Here is a 15,320-nt window from a genome sequence, read left to right as displayed (position 1 = left end):
ATTTATTAAGTACCTGTTATGTATCACGAACTGTGAGAGGTGCTAGGATACAAAAACAAAAATAAAATGATCTCTGCCCTCAAGGAGCTTTTGCTCTATGGGACCTGGCATGAAATGTGGCCAGTTTTTGTGTTTCTTTTTTTTTCAATTTTAGTTTGAACCATGGAAAAATACTTAAATATATTGTTTATATTGATTATTGTTGCTCATATATTAGGCATCTGTCCATCTTCAATAATGTGTCAGATACTGATGAAGTCAAGATTTTCTTCTGTCCTCCATTCATTGACCTCAGAGACTAATTTACCCCCACTCCACTTTTTATGTCCATGTTTAAACTCAACAGAGTAGAAAGTTATTTTTTAGGCTCCAAACATTTGAAAACTAGGTCAACCTAAAGAAGAAGAGGAAAGGTGTATGACTGGTAATGGGGAAGGGTTTACTCATTGTAATTTGCCATATTAGGCAAAATTGGAATTTAAAAATAAACAAAAATGGGGACGATGGTGTTCTTCATTTTCTGTGAATATCCCCTTTTGAAGTTTGTTCAAGTAAATTTCAAAATTACAGGTCATTAGAACTGTGCAGAGAAAAATAGGTGTCTCTAAAAAGATGAGAAGGGTTGATGAAGGGATTATTATCCATTTCATTTCTATTTATAATTCTGCTAGCTTTGCCACAGATGCCCTCTTTCTTGGTCAAGTACCATGAGCCAAAAGGATTACTAGCTGTGGTCACCAAACCAAGCTGGAAGAGGACAAGGGGCAATTAAACCAAAGCAGTTTGTTAACATAAATGAGGTTGGAGGGATTTGGAGAGAGAGCCAGCAGCAGAGACCCAAAGTTATACCATGAGATTGCAGGGAAATAATCAGGCCAAACCCATTTCCCAGGTGATGCTTAGCTAATCAAGGGAAAAGCTTTCACGGTGAACAAAATGGACCCTATCTTGCTCTGTTCTGATTCTGAGAGATGAAAGGAAAGTGATGCTTTTGGCTAAAAGGGACTCAGCAATTAAATGTCATTTTTAAATGTCCAGACTTACTGGACCAGGAATAAAAGGGTTATAAGTATTCACATCAACAACAAAGTATATGGTGCTCTAGAATTAGCCATCTTCTATAAACACACCAGGGATGTGTATGTGGTACATGGAGGGAAAGGGGGAGCAGGAGGCAACCAGCTATAGTAAAAATCTTTGCTAGCTAGAGTCATCAGAAAATCAAAGCACCAAATGTCCATCACCAAACACAATACCAGCTATGAGTATCATGATGTTATTCTCATTATTAACACTATGAGAGCTCTCAAGAATCATTAAAGAGCCAAAGACAAGAGGTCAGGCATATTTCCAGGATGGAAACCATTCTGTTCCAGCTTGGAACAACAGATAAAAGGAAAGCAAGAGAAAGGATCTAAATGAGAAGGGAATAGGCAGAAAGTTCTGAAAGCTAAATGAATAAAATAGATTAAATACATTCATTTGGATTCAACTAATGTTTGAGTGCTTGCTGTGCTAATGGGTAACATTTACTTGACTCTTTTTAATTTAAAGAGCACTTCCTTCACACCAGTCTTGTGAAGTTGGTAGTGTAAATATGGCAATTCCCATTTTACAGAGAAGAAACTGAGGCTTAAGAGTACAGAGATTTGGGAGTGGCTAGGTGGTGCAGTGAATAGAGCACCAGACCTGGAGTCAGGAGGACCTGAGTTCAAATTTTTAACATTTAAAAATGTTAGACATTTAACACTTACTAACCGTGTGACCTTGGGCAAGTCACTTAACCCCAATTGGCTGCCTCCAAACCCTCCAAAAAGCAAAAAAAAAAAAGACTACAGAGATGTAGTCTAGAAATACCAGTTGTCAAATCTTACTTTGGACACCTGTTGTGGAGCCGAAGTCAAGTCATCTTAACTCTCTGAGCTTCAGTTTCTTCTTCAATAAAATGGCAATCATGACCTCTTGAGTTTGTTTTGAGATTCAAGACAGGGCAATTGGGGTTAAGTGACTTGCCCAAGGTCACATGGCTAGTAAAAGGTATGTAAAGCCAGTTGTCAATTTTGAAGTGTTACATAACAACAAAAATAAATAATAAATATTAAACAATTATATAAAGCTTTAAGGCTTGCAAATCACTATACAATTATATTAGTTGATCCTCATGATAGCCATATAGTCCCCATTTTACAAATAAGGGAACTGAGGCAAATAGAGGTTATATGACTTGCCTGGGGTTCTACACTTGATAAGTGTCAGAGGTAGGGTTCTAATTCATCTATTTCTGACTCCAAGTCCAGCCCTTGATCCACTATACTACCTAGTTACCTACATAAATGTAAGTTATTGTTATTGTTGTTATTATATTACTTGGGATTTGAAAAGTGATAAAACAAGGCAACTAGGTAGTGCAGTGGATAGAATACAGGGCTCAGAGTCAGGAAGACTCATCTTCCTGAGTTCAAATCTGGCCTCAGACACGTACTAGCTGTGTGACCCTGGGCAAATCACTTAACCCTGTTTGCCTAAGTTTCTTCATCTGTAAAATGAGTTGGAGAAAGAAACAGCAAATCAATTCAGTATCTCTGCCAAGAAAACTCCAAATGGGGTCACAAAGAGTCAGATGTGACTAAACAACAAGAGTTAAACATGTCTTTTGACTTCAGAGTTTCAAAGTTCTTTATCTTCAATGTCTCTTGATGAGACCTACAAGATAAAAGAAGGGCTATTTAAGTTAAGGAGTCTTCATTAACCACCTACGATAAGCAGACCCACGTGGCGTTACAGAAAGAGAGCTGGCCTACGAAAGAGAAAGACCTGTGTCCAACTAACCAATATTGTCTATAGGGCTTTCTTGGCAAAGATACTGGAGTGGCTTTCCTTTTCCTTCTCAAACTCATTTTACAGATAAGGAAATTAAGATAAACAGGGTTAAGTGACTTGCCCAGGGTCACACTGCTAGGAAGTGTCTGAGGTTAAATTTGAACTCAGGTCTTTCTGACTCCAGACCTAGTGCTCTATAGACTGTACCAGCTAGGTGCCCTAAGTTAAATTTTCCTACCAGAATAAAACCTTAGCAAAATTTTAAGACAGGAACAATTCTTTGTATCACTTCCCTTTTTCTCCCTTCATCAGTCTACCTTCTCTTTCACCCCAGCCTCCCACTCCCATCCTCAACCCTAGGAATCTAATACACTGTGTTTTCCAATCCCAGGCTGTCTGAGTAGTCACACTTCTCCTATCTCCCCTTTCGATTACATTTCAAACTCCTGTTTACCATTTCCTCAGGATCCTTGAGATGCCCTCTGGTAGCTGGAAAAACTCAGCACAATAAGTAAGTTAATGACTGTTAATGGCTTAATTTGTTTCACCAGTTGGAATGACAACATCTCCAGGTTCTACATTTCCTGCCCGCTGTATCCCATCCTCATCCATTCTGTAAGAGCTCAAGTTCAAGCAAATTAATCTTCTTAAAGCACCACTGTTATATTGCTTTTGGTTCCAGTTGTCTACAGGATAATCCGCTTAACACAACCCATATCTGAAGGCTCAGAAAGGCCTGAATTCAAATCACAGTCTCTGACCCTTATTAGTTTTATGACCATTAGATGACTTACCATCTATAAGACTGGTCTATGACATATTTAACTCAAATATGGACTGGTTATGATCTGTATTGGAGAAGAAGTTCCCAAAGTAACAAAATTATAGATTCTTGACATATTCCTTGTCTTTGGAGCAACATCCACTTATCAGGGATGTTGTACAAGGATTCCTGTTCAGATGAGGATTGAAGTATATAACATTATTAAAACTCTGATTTTCTATGATTCACTGCAATAAGGCCATAGTATTTGCACAGTTTAGATAAGACACAAATTCTGACCTCATACATCTTAAATCCTAGTATGTACAGATTATACATACATACTCACAGAACTATAGTATAAAGTACATCATGCTAAGTACATAAGAGAAATCTAAACAAAGCAGGAGAAAATGAGGCTGGGGACTTTACATAGTCCTCCCTCACTTAAATCCAACTCACTTGCATGTCATGGCATTCCTGATGCCAGGGTTGGTCTTCTTGAAGAATGAAGGACAAACAACAGGTAAGGATATGCTATTGCAATGACACAAATGAGTAGCAACAACAGTCTATATTGGGGTGGTGGCAATGAGAATAGAAAAGAGAGGATAGGGTTGAGAGGTGTTAAGGAGGTAAAATCAACTGTACTTGGTTGTTGATTGGATGTACAATGTGAGGAAGAGTGAAGAATCAAAGATAGTAACAAGGTTTTGAGATTGGTGACTGAGTATTTGGTGGTAGCATTGATAGAAACAGTGATAAAAAGTATGTTATATTTGGGATATGTTGCATTTGAAGTGGTGATTGGACATCAAGATCATTTAAAATCACTTAACTTTGCTGCCTCAGTTTCCTCATACCTAAAATGAGATTAATGATGTTTGTTTTCCCTAACTCAGAAAGATTTTGAGGAAAGCTTTTTGGATGTCACAAAGTACTATGTAAACACAAATTTTTATAACCACTGTTGTCTTTATTATTATTAATGTATAAATTTTGGTATATACCTCTGTTTAGGTATGATTAGACAGAAATAAAGTCAATATCTATTGAATAGTTTCAATAGATCTACTTCTCTCTAAAGCTTCAGAACCTGTGAGCCTTTCTTATTGCATTTTGCCCTTAAGGTTTTTGAGAACTGCCTAAATGGATAAGGGTCAAAGCAGACTTTGAAATCTGTTTTGCACATTGCTTTCTAGGTCATCTTCCTGCGTTAGTTTGTTGAATATCAGCAGATGCTCAGCCTTTCCTTGACACTTATACTTTGTCCTTTTCTTCCCAAATTATGAATTTAATCATTGCATAATGTTTTTAGGACCCCAGCTCCCAGCTCCCTGGGTATTCTAGCCCTTCCATGACGACCACTACACCAAATCCTGCTTATCCAAATGAGATTATTGCCACGTTATTGAACTATTCAGTTCAATATTCAGTTCAAATATTATGCAGGAGCACACAAGCTATTCTTCTTGAATTTTCCCCTCAAAATCACATTTTGCAAACAACTTCTTCACCTTTCAACTCAATTAATATATTTTTAATATTTCTGTGATCTGAGATTTTAAAGTGTTTACAGGAATTGGCACTTAATTATTTACCAACTTCCTCATTACTTCTTATACTATGTGTTAGTCTTGACTCCTTAACTTGAATATAAACTTAAGGTCAGGAGCCATGTCATACATCTCCATCTCTTGCAGTGCCAAGTTCAGGGATCTGCACATAGTCAGTATATGACAAACATTCATTGATTAACAGAATACTCCTATAATACTTAGCATCATAATTGAACCATAATAGGTGATCAATAATAATGCCTGTTTGATGAATTTGCATAGGGCCTCAGTGACTTATAACTTTCACTAACAAATATCTTCCTTATCTACACCCATCCATTATAGACTTATACTTATTTATTCTTAAATATTTAGTAATATGAAACTCATTAAAAAAATACTGTAACAAACAAATGACCCCTGCTTTTGTGCCTTTTTCCATACTACAAGAGTACTGTGATTGAACTGTCAGAGTTCCTCTCCCCAGGCATTTACTTCATAAATTCATTATACACCTACTTTCTGGATAGACAGGCTTAGACACTAAGAGCCTAGCTATATCTCCTTATTCTAGTCTCTGAGGCAAATCTTGGCTTTTATTCTTCCAGGTCCACTGAGCTCTGGGTAGCCAGTAACTTCTGCATCAGTAACCTTCTGCCTGATCTTGACAATCAAAGTTTGAATGGTTATAGTATATTTTATCCATAATCATAGTTTCTAAGTAATTGCTTCTTATCTACCATTGCCCACTTTCTCCATGATAAGTGGGATGACAGATACTACTTCAGCTAGGGAGGAATATTTGGGACTCCTATTGAGATTATCAGCATTTCTGATAAGAATACATTTGCATTCTCCCTATTTACTCCAAAGGGCATCCATGTGGCATAGTGGATAGAGCACTGGGCCTGGAGTCAGGAAGACCTGAGTTCAGATTTGGCCTCAGATACTGCCTAGCTGTGTGACCCTGGGCAAGTCACTTAATCTTTCTTGCCTCAATTTCCTCATCTGTAAAATGAGCTGGAGAAGGAAATGGCAAACTATTCCAGTATCTTTGCCAGGAAAACCCCAAATGAGGTCACAGAGTCTGAAACAGCTCAACAAGAACAAAACTTACTCCATGAAATAGTACTCTATGTATTCTGTGTTACCATAGAAATTGGTTTACAAAATAGCTTTCATACAGAAGGATACACTGACTTTTTTTGTACCAGATATGAAAGATTTTCAAATGCAACAGTTTGGTGGTACACTGAGCATGTTGAACTGAAAAGCAAATACAGCTATCTGATTAATTGATTCTGACCTCATAAATATTATACTTTGGGGGCTCTAATGGAACTTCCTGAGGGTAAATTGTATGGTTCACCTCATTCATTTATATCTCTGGCTGACAGATGTACATTATGAAATGTCACTGACTATGCTAGCAATAAATGAGCTATAGCATTAGCATCTTGATTCTGTGAGCTTGTGCGTGTGTGTGTGTGTGTGTGTGTGTGTGTGTGTGTGAGCCTGCGTGCATGTGTGTGTATGTTTAGGGAACATTTCTGTTAAATGATTCCAAGAGAAGTTTAAAAAATACTATAATATTCTTTACCATATATAGTCTGTTCTGTTTTAATCCATTCTTTAGCATTTCTCATTGATCTTCCTAAATCCTTGGATTCAATGAATTTATAAAGCTAGTTTCTCATTTGTTGACTGGTTCCTGCTCCTTCATAATTAATGACTGTTTCAGACCTTCGGTAACAAGGTGCTCTGGGCATCACAGTTGTTGTGCTATTAATATTCCTTATGTTTACAAAGCATTGCATCTAATATTTAATATTGGAGACCAGACTCAGGTTGCATATTATAAATTGGTGGTCCCTGCCAGGATTTCTTTTTTTTTTCCTCTTAATCATTTGGAGGCAGGTTTTGATTTCATTTAGGAATTTTATTTCTTACTATTTTTACAAATACATATTTGCTCAAACATCTAAAGAATCCAAATGGCTAACACATGCAAAGTGCAGGTTAACACAATAACATATGGTACTGTGTTATATTAACCCCCTTCAGAATATACTACACATTTCCTATGTTCCTGTAAGGTATGCAAATTTCAAGAAAGCATTAATCCTGCCACATGAAGGGATGATTGTTGTAAAGACAACTTAGCTTCTGGAGAAGACTAAAATGTAATCTAGTGTTCCTGTCAAATGGAACAATTCAGTAATGTACTTTGGGGACCATTATTCTTCCCTAGTATTGTGTTCATACAACTCAAGGAACTATAAAATATTCCACTTCCAAAAAGTTAATTTAAAAAATTATTCATTGCCATCCACAGTCACATAGAATGAAAGCTTTGAATAAGACTACAAATCAAATTTCATGTCATTTAAATAATTACCATTATCATCATGGTCAATCCTTGGTTTCCTTGTTTTATCATTTATCTTAGCATATTTATTCTCCCATTATCCTTAAAAGTTTGGGAGAAAGCAGTGATATAATCAAGTCAGAGATCAAGTCAGTCAATACTTAAAGAAATTAATTCAGACTATTTGAAAGGAGAAATGCTAAAGCTGAAGCATAAATACTTAGGCCTCATAATGTGAAAACAGGATTCATTGGGAAAGACCCTGATATTTGGAAAGATTAAAGGCAAAAGGAGAAGGGAACATCAGAACGTGAGACGGACAGATAGCGTCATGGAAGCAATGAACAAGATCTTGGACAGACTTTGGAAGACAGCGAATAGAAGGACTTGGTGTGCTATGCTATGGTCCATAAGGTCACTGAGAGTCAAACATGACTAGAAAAAAAAACAGAAGTCAGAAAAAATACTAAGTAATGTCACTAGGACTTGCCCACTCACCTCTGGTTTTAAATTTCTTATTTTTAATCATCCCATTCAATTTTTAAATTGAATTTTAAACTTTTTAATTAATTTAAAAAAATTTTTAATCATCCCATTTAATTTTTTTTTTAAATCATCCTATTCAATTTGTCTGTTGCTCATCCAAAGAAACCACTGGGTCCATAATCCTTTGAATTATCTATAAATTTCAATCCTCATCACTTCTAACAATACCACTGACATTTTAAGAAGCTGAGAAAAGGGAATGTATGGAACCTGCTTAGATGGTTTGATTTGAAAGGGTATGCTGGTAGGAATGAAAAAATAAAGCAAAATAAAATTGGCACCAATTCTCCTGTGCAGAGCTGGGTCACAAGTCCCTGGAGATATGTCAACCATTTTAGTTTTCTATGAAATTGACTGATAACTGCACTTTGCCCAGGTTGTGAAAAGTGTCTTAACCTCAATATGTTGGAGACTAAACTCATTATACTTTTCCCTACCCTCTTCCCACTTCCAAACTTCCCCATTTCTGTTGAAGGCACCATTCTCACCCCACATATCCAATCAGTTGCCAAATCTGGACATTTCTAACTTTATAATATTTTGTTGCAAATAATCCCTTCTCTCTGATCACACTTTATTTTGGGATCTCATTACCTCTTGCCTAGATTATTTCAATAACTGCCTAATTGATTTCCATGCTTCAAGTCTCCCCCCATTCTGGCCTTTTCTACATATTGCTTAAAAAGTAGTTTTCTTAAGCCCAGACCTATATAACTCCTCAGCCAACTCCAGTAGTTTTCAACCACCTTTAGAATAAAATGCAATCTCCTCTGTTTAGTTTTTAAAGCATTATGCAGGGATAGCTAGGTGGCATAGTAAATAGAGCACCCACCCTTGAGTCAGGAGGACCTGAGTTCAAATTTGGCCTCAGACACTTAACACTTACTAGCCATGTGACCTTGGGCAAGTCACTTAACCCCAATTGCTCTGCCTTCCCCCCTCCAAAAAAAAATATTCAACTTGAACCCAAATTACCCTTTCAGCCTTGGTAGACATTGTGTTCTCTTATCCTCCTCAATCCAGCCAGATTCTGTCCTCAGTCATAACACTCCATTTTACCTCTCAGTGGTTTGGTACTGGTCATCCCCAGTGTGTGGGATGTACTCCTTTCCTACCTCCACTTCACAGAGCTCCTCTCTTCTTTAAGATGCAATTCAGACACCCATTTTCTGCAGGATGTTTTTCCTAATTTGTCAAATGCTAGTGCTCTCATTCTAAAACGGCCTTGTATTTAGCATGTATGCATACACATATGTTTATATATATATATGCGTGTATAGGCACATGTGTGTCCCTATACACACATACATACTCATGGTCATCTCCATTAAACTAAAACTAGGGGTCATTTCATTCTTTCTACCTGTATCCCCAGTGCCTATCATAGAGCCCAGCACACAGTAGGTATTCAATAAATATTTGTTGATAGATCAGTGTACTGCCTAGGAGTGTGAAATGTAGAAAAGGAAACTGCATTACTCATTTGAAGCCTAGAAGCAAAGAATGTCAGAGAACAATGGTCCAGGTTTAAAAAGTTCAGTAATTCTAATCTTAATTCCACCAGATTTAACTGGTGCTGTGTTATCCAGTGGGGAAAAAGTCAATGATTAGTTATGAAAAATCAGTGATAAGATGTGTGTATATTTGTGTGTGTGTGCATGTGTTTAAGTAGTATCTCAAAAAATGCAGATGAACCCCAAGTGTTATATTGGATGAGACATTGCCTCCTTGTAAATTTTCTCCCACTGGAAATCTGAGTGTCCCCATACCCTCTCCAGAGCTCTAAAAACTCAGCAGAGGCAAGAGAGGCAGGGTAGCTGGGGAAAGGGGTGTGTGCAAGGTTGTAGTCATTTCACAGGTCTTCTCAGAGCATTTGTCCAATCTCCTGTTGAAGCACGTACACCCTCATTTCTTTTCCAGCACTCCTCCAGGTCTGCAAGCCATTGCTGGGTATGCATTGCAAATCAGGGCCAGCTGACACTGCTTGCACTCAGGAGGAATCAATTTGCCAAGCATTAGGGGAGTGGCAGGCGCCAAAGCGGCTGGAGAATCCAAAGGACATTTCTCAAGGAAAAAGAAAAAAGAAAAGGGTAAAAAATATGGCTTTACTTCTTCTTTTCCCTATTTTCTGCATTCCTTGAGTTAGATTTTATTTTAAATTGTAGCTAGGGATTTTGCTTCTGTAATTTTTTTTCTTTTTTCCCCCTAAAAAGCATACATTACCTTGCCTTGTAGTCCTTTTCAGGCCCCTAAACTTGCTTAAAGAGGTGGGCTCCCAAAGTTGGTTACTCATTATAAAATGTTATGGTACCTAAATCAGGAGTGGGGAACCTACAAGTGAAAACAAAAGATGTATTCTAACTCTGGAGTAGAGTGGATTGCCTTGGGTGGCCCAGTGTCACAATGATGTTTAAATGAATTGAATTCCTGTGCCACTACATATCTGCATTACACACACACATGCACACGCTCGCTCACACACACACACACACACAGTGTGCTTGCATATATATATATATAATATTTGCATATATGATATGTATGTAAACTATATATAAAATTTGTCTTACTTAAATTGTTAAACAGAAAACAAGTGGTAATCAGAATTTAAGCCCAGGTTTGCTGCTACAGGTCTGACTTTCTCTTCAATGTTCCCCACTTCCTCTTGGTTTCTAGGTAATTTGAGGTTCATGGATTCTTGCTATACTAAATATGTCAAAAGCTATGTAAGCTCTATTTTCAGGCATCTGATTATGAGGGGCCATTAAAGGAAGAATTAAGGTACACAATACAGAATATTCTACATATTCAGGGTAATACTATATTTCTTATATTTAACATAGTTTGAGGTTTCAGTATGTTTTAATCTGGCCTGGAGTTTGCACATTGCTTTTATGGAGTTTTATAATTCTTTTCTTCTCCCCCCCCTCCCAAAATGCTTCACCCTTCCCCCGTGTTTCAGTGGAATTTGGGTAGAAAACAGTGCAAAATTCAACAGGTCAATGTATATGATTTTCAACCTAGCACACAGCCCATTAATGCTCGACTATTTTACAAATGCATATACTCACATATAATCAACATCCTAAAGTCAGTTTCTTTTATTTTGGCCTAGATCTTCCAAGAAAGAGAATTAACACATACATAAACACACAATGTATGTATGTTTATATTCATATAGACATGTTTGTATAAATATATTACTATGTTTGTATAGTGTGGGTGTGACCAATACACTGAAACCTGTAAGTAAAAAGAAGTTTGGTGGAAGAGAAAGAAAATAATTTTTAAAACTCCCTGAAGAAGTATAAACACTCAAGGCCAGATTAAGACTCACTGAGGCCTAAAATTAAATTTCAGCAAAGACATAGCATTATCTTGAAAATGTGTGGTATTCTGAAATATCTTAATTCTGTATTTAATAGTATCTTATAATCAGAGGCCCTGAATTGGAGCTTACATAGCTTGGAGACATATTAAACACTGCACACTTCTATGAAATCCAAATTACCTTGAAATTCAAAGGGAATGTGGTACATTGAAGAAGATTCTGGGTTTGGAACCAGAGGACCTGCATTCTAATGCCATCATCTTTGACATTTACATCCGGTGTGACCTTTAGCAAATAATTTAACCTCATTAGGCCTCAGCTTCCCCAGGTGTAAAATGAAGGAGTCCTACTAGATTTCCTACAAGTTCCTTCTAAGCTCCTAATCTATGAAACATTCATGAGATTTCTTTCCCAATTTGATTATAATCTCCTAGATTATAGATTTTAGACTTTTCTGTATTCCCAGCACCCAGATCAATGCTGTGTTTATAGTAGACTTTATGATGAAAGAAAAAAGCCCAACTTTAAGATGCAATACAAAGCTTTACCTTTTAGGTTCTAATCAAAAGACAAAAAAAAAAAGATTCTCTCAAAACAAATTTCAACAGCAAAAGTCACTGGAGAGAGATTCAGGCAGGAGATAGTTCCTGCTTCAAGTTCTGATTTTCGCTCCTACACACTATTTCTTGATAAGGAAAGAGCTAGAAAGGAAAAAAAAAAGTTTTTCTGTCCCAGTGGTTAGGCAGCTTCTAATGACCTCAGCCATGCACAAGCACCTGAGGAAAGTCCAGAACTTTCCTCCTTTCTAGACCTACTCAACGCTGATGATAACCAATCCTTAGTATTTCCCAAACTAAGGAAATACCCTGCTTACCCAAACAAAAGGAAACAATAGGAAAGAAGAGTTTAAAAAATATGAATGCCATCAAAGATGAAGCAGAAAGAAAAAGCTATATTATTTATTGTTCTATACAACTTAACGTGGAAGGGAGAATTGGAAGGAATTCTGAAACTGTAAGGACCAGGCAAGGATAAGGAAAGAGATAATCCAAAATGGAGGGAAAATGAGAAGACATTTCTATCATTTACTATCTGTGTGACCTTGGAAAAGTCACTGAGGAAGAAGACAGCATATCAAAGCTAAAATCAATAAGATAAAATTTAATAGGAATTAATGTGAAGTCTGAAAGGAAGCTTTAACATAATGGATAGAGAGCCAGCCCTAGCATCAGGAAGAGCTAGGTTCCAAACTTGCGTCTGATATATGCAGGCTATGTCACCCTAGATTAGTTACTTATATTCTCAGTGACCAAAACCACTTGATAAGATTCTAAATTGCAGAGCAGGTGCTGTTGATAGTGTGCTGAACCTATAGTCAGAAAGACATGAGTTCAAATCAAGTATCAGACAATTACTAGCTGTGTGTCCTTGAGCAATTCTGTTTTCTCAGTTTCCTCAGTTGTAAAATAGAGATTGTAATAATGCTTACCACTAAGGGTAATGGTGAGGATCAAATGAGACAGTATTTGTAAATCACTTAACATATTGCCTGTATTGAAATAAAAACACCCATGAACTGTTAAAATGGAAGAAACCCCAGGTCCAAAAAGGTGGACTTGGAATGAACCAAAGTCCTATCACAGTTTATAAAGATTACATCTGTTTGAAGGGTGTAACAGCAAGCACACTAGCATACTCAAGATGTCTGCTATCACAGGTTCTTTGATCTGATTTTCTAAAGGAAAGCAACTCAAAACGGGCTAACAATCTTACTTTAGTCAAACATATATAAATCATTCACTTAGTTCGGGGGAAAAAGTCAGCAACCTGAACTTCAAAAAATACAAACAGAAATTATAAGCAGACAAAACATACAGACAGAGAAAATAACACAATTCAACAGACCAACAGACAGAGCTTCTAGCTGTCTGACAATTACACACATGCATAGTTAGCTGCCAGAGAGAGAAGCACCACCATATGGGTTTTCAAAGCCAGGGGCTCAATGGTTACCTAGAATATCATCTGGCTAAATCACATAACTCTTCCCATAAGTGAATCCCAAAGCAAAACCTGACTTTAGGGTAGATATATAGCCTTCTCCAGAGTCAGAGAACATCACAACCTTCATGACCCACTGCCTAACTACAAAGTAACAAAACGTATGGGCCTTCGTGAAAAACAAGCCTCCCCTAAGCAAACTTCTCCTGTTGGGCTCCAAGTGTGGCCCATAAAGGTTCAGGGAAGATCTTCAAATTCCCTTATCATTACAAAGGAGAATTGGAAAGGGTGAGGTATTTTTACCTTTTAAACAAAGGAAAGCAGGGAATTTGAAAAGGTGGGAATTGGGTAGGTCCTAGAAAGGAATGAGGAAGGGAGCCCCATTCCCAAGGGGTGAGGGAGATCCAGGAAAGAAGGGGAAAGAGGAATTCTAGGTTTTAAGAGCTGTGGCCCTTTGAAACAAATCAGAATGCATACCTGGAGATAAGCAGTGTTGGGAGTTCATAGCTTGAGCACATACAATAAAATAAGGAGAAAACCAAAAACCACAAAACAGAATATGTCCAAGAGCCCCATAACCATCAATTAGGGGAATCTCTGAAGATAAGGATATCTCCTGAAGGTCCATAAATCACCAGAGCCTCAAGGTCTGCTTCAAAGGTGGTATGAGCTTAATTGACTTCAGAGTTGCTGGCTTTCTACACATTCAAGTGAGTTTGTTCTTGGTCACCATAAAGCATTGTTGGTATGTCAGTCAGCCCTGGACATCAGTATCCCTGATTGGCTACTTGTTGTGCTATTCCACTGTCTAGTTCCCATGTGAAAAAAAAAGTAGCTCTATGGGATACAGTAGTAGAAGTGGTATTGCTGGGTCAAAAGGTATGCACATTTTTAAAGCCCTTTGGATATAGTTCCAAATTGTTCTCCAGAATGATTAGATCAGCTCATGACTCCACCAACAATGAATTAGTGTTCCAATATTCCCATATTTTCTCCAACATTTATTATTTTCCTGTTTTGCCATGTCAGCCAATCTAATAGGTATGATCTGGTACCTCAGAGTTGTTTTGATTTGAATCTCTCTAATCAATAGTGATCTAGAGCATTTTTTCATATGACAATAGATATCTTTAATTTCTTCCTCTGAAAACTGCCGGTTCAAATCCTTTGACTATTTATCAATTGGGGAATGACTTGTAGTCTTGTAAATTTGACTCAGTTATCTATATAGTTTGATGAGACCTTCATCAGAGACACTAGTTGTAAAAATTCTTCCCCAGTTTTCTGCTTTCCTCCTAATCTTGGTTAAATTGGTTTTGTTTGTGCAAAATTTTTTCAATTTAATGTAATAAAATTATTCATTTTGTATTTCATAATGTTTTCCTCATAAATTCCTCCATTCTCCATAAATCTTACAGACAAACTATTCCTTGCTCCCCTAATTTGTTTATAGTATCAGACTTTATACCCAGATTGTGTACCCATTTGGACTTTGTTCTGGTATACAGTGCCAGGTGTTGTTCTATACCCAGTTTCTGGTATACAAAGGGACCATAAAAATGGGAAAAGTTCCCTCATGTACAAAAATATTTATAGCAGCTCTTTTTGTGGTGGCCAAGAACTGGAAATCTAGGGGATGCCCATCAATTGGGGAATGGCTAAACAAGTTGTGGTATATGACTGTAATGGAATACTATTGTGCTATAAGAAATGATGAACAGGCAGACTTCAGGGAAACTTGGAAAGATTTATATGAACTGATGCTGAGTGAGTGGAGAAGAACTATGAGAACATTGTATACAGTAGCAGTCACAGTGTAAGAGGACTGATTTTGATAGACTTAGCCCTTCTCAGCAATGCAAGGACCTAAAACAAGACCTAAGGACACATGATGGAAAATGCCAGCCATATCCAGAGAAAGAATTTATGGAA

At 37.2% G+C, this 15,320-nt stretch overlaps 1 long non-coding RNA gene across 1 annotated transcript in view; it reads left to right on the top strand.

Annotated features, from left to right (window-relative positions):
- The first annotated feature begins 3,944 nt into the window (after nucleotides 1-3,944).
- The window catches only part of LOC138166557 (uncharacterized), a 57,473-nt gene continuing 46,097 nt past the window's right edge, over nucleotides 3,945-15,320 (top strand). The window contains exons 1-2 of the long non-coding RNA XR_011169620.1: nucleotides 3,945-4,109; nucleotides 9,977-10,146. This is a non-coding gene — a long non-coding RNA (uncharacterized lncRNA). The remainder of the gene's footprint in view (nucleotides 4,110-9,976; nucleotides 10,147-15,320) is intronic.

Source organism: Petaurus breviceps, unplaced genomic scaffold (genome assembly GCF_028583685.1).
Source record: "Petaurus breviceps papuanus isolate PSGF00001 unplaced genomic scaffold, PetGlider_PUasm1.0 224, whole genome shotgun sequence".
Lineage (NCBI taxonomy): Eukaryota > Metazoa > Chordata > Mammalia > Diprotodontia > Petauridae > Petaurus > Petaurus breviceps.
The sequence above is the reverse complement of the archived record's forward strand: the minus strand, read 5'-3'. Positions and strand labels throughout refer to the sequence as shown.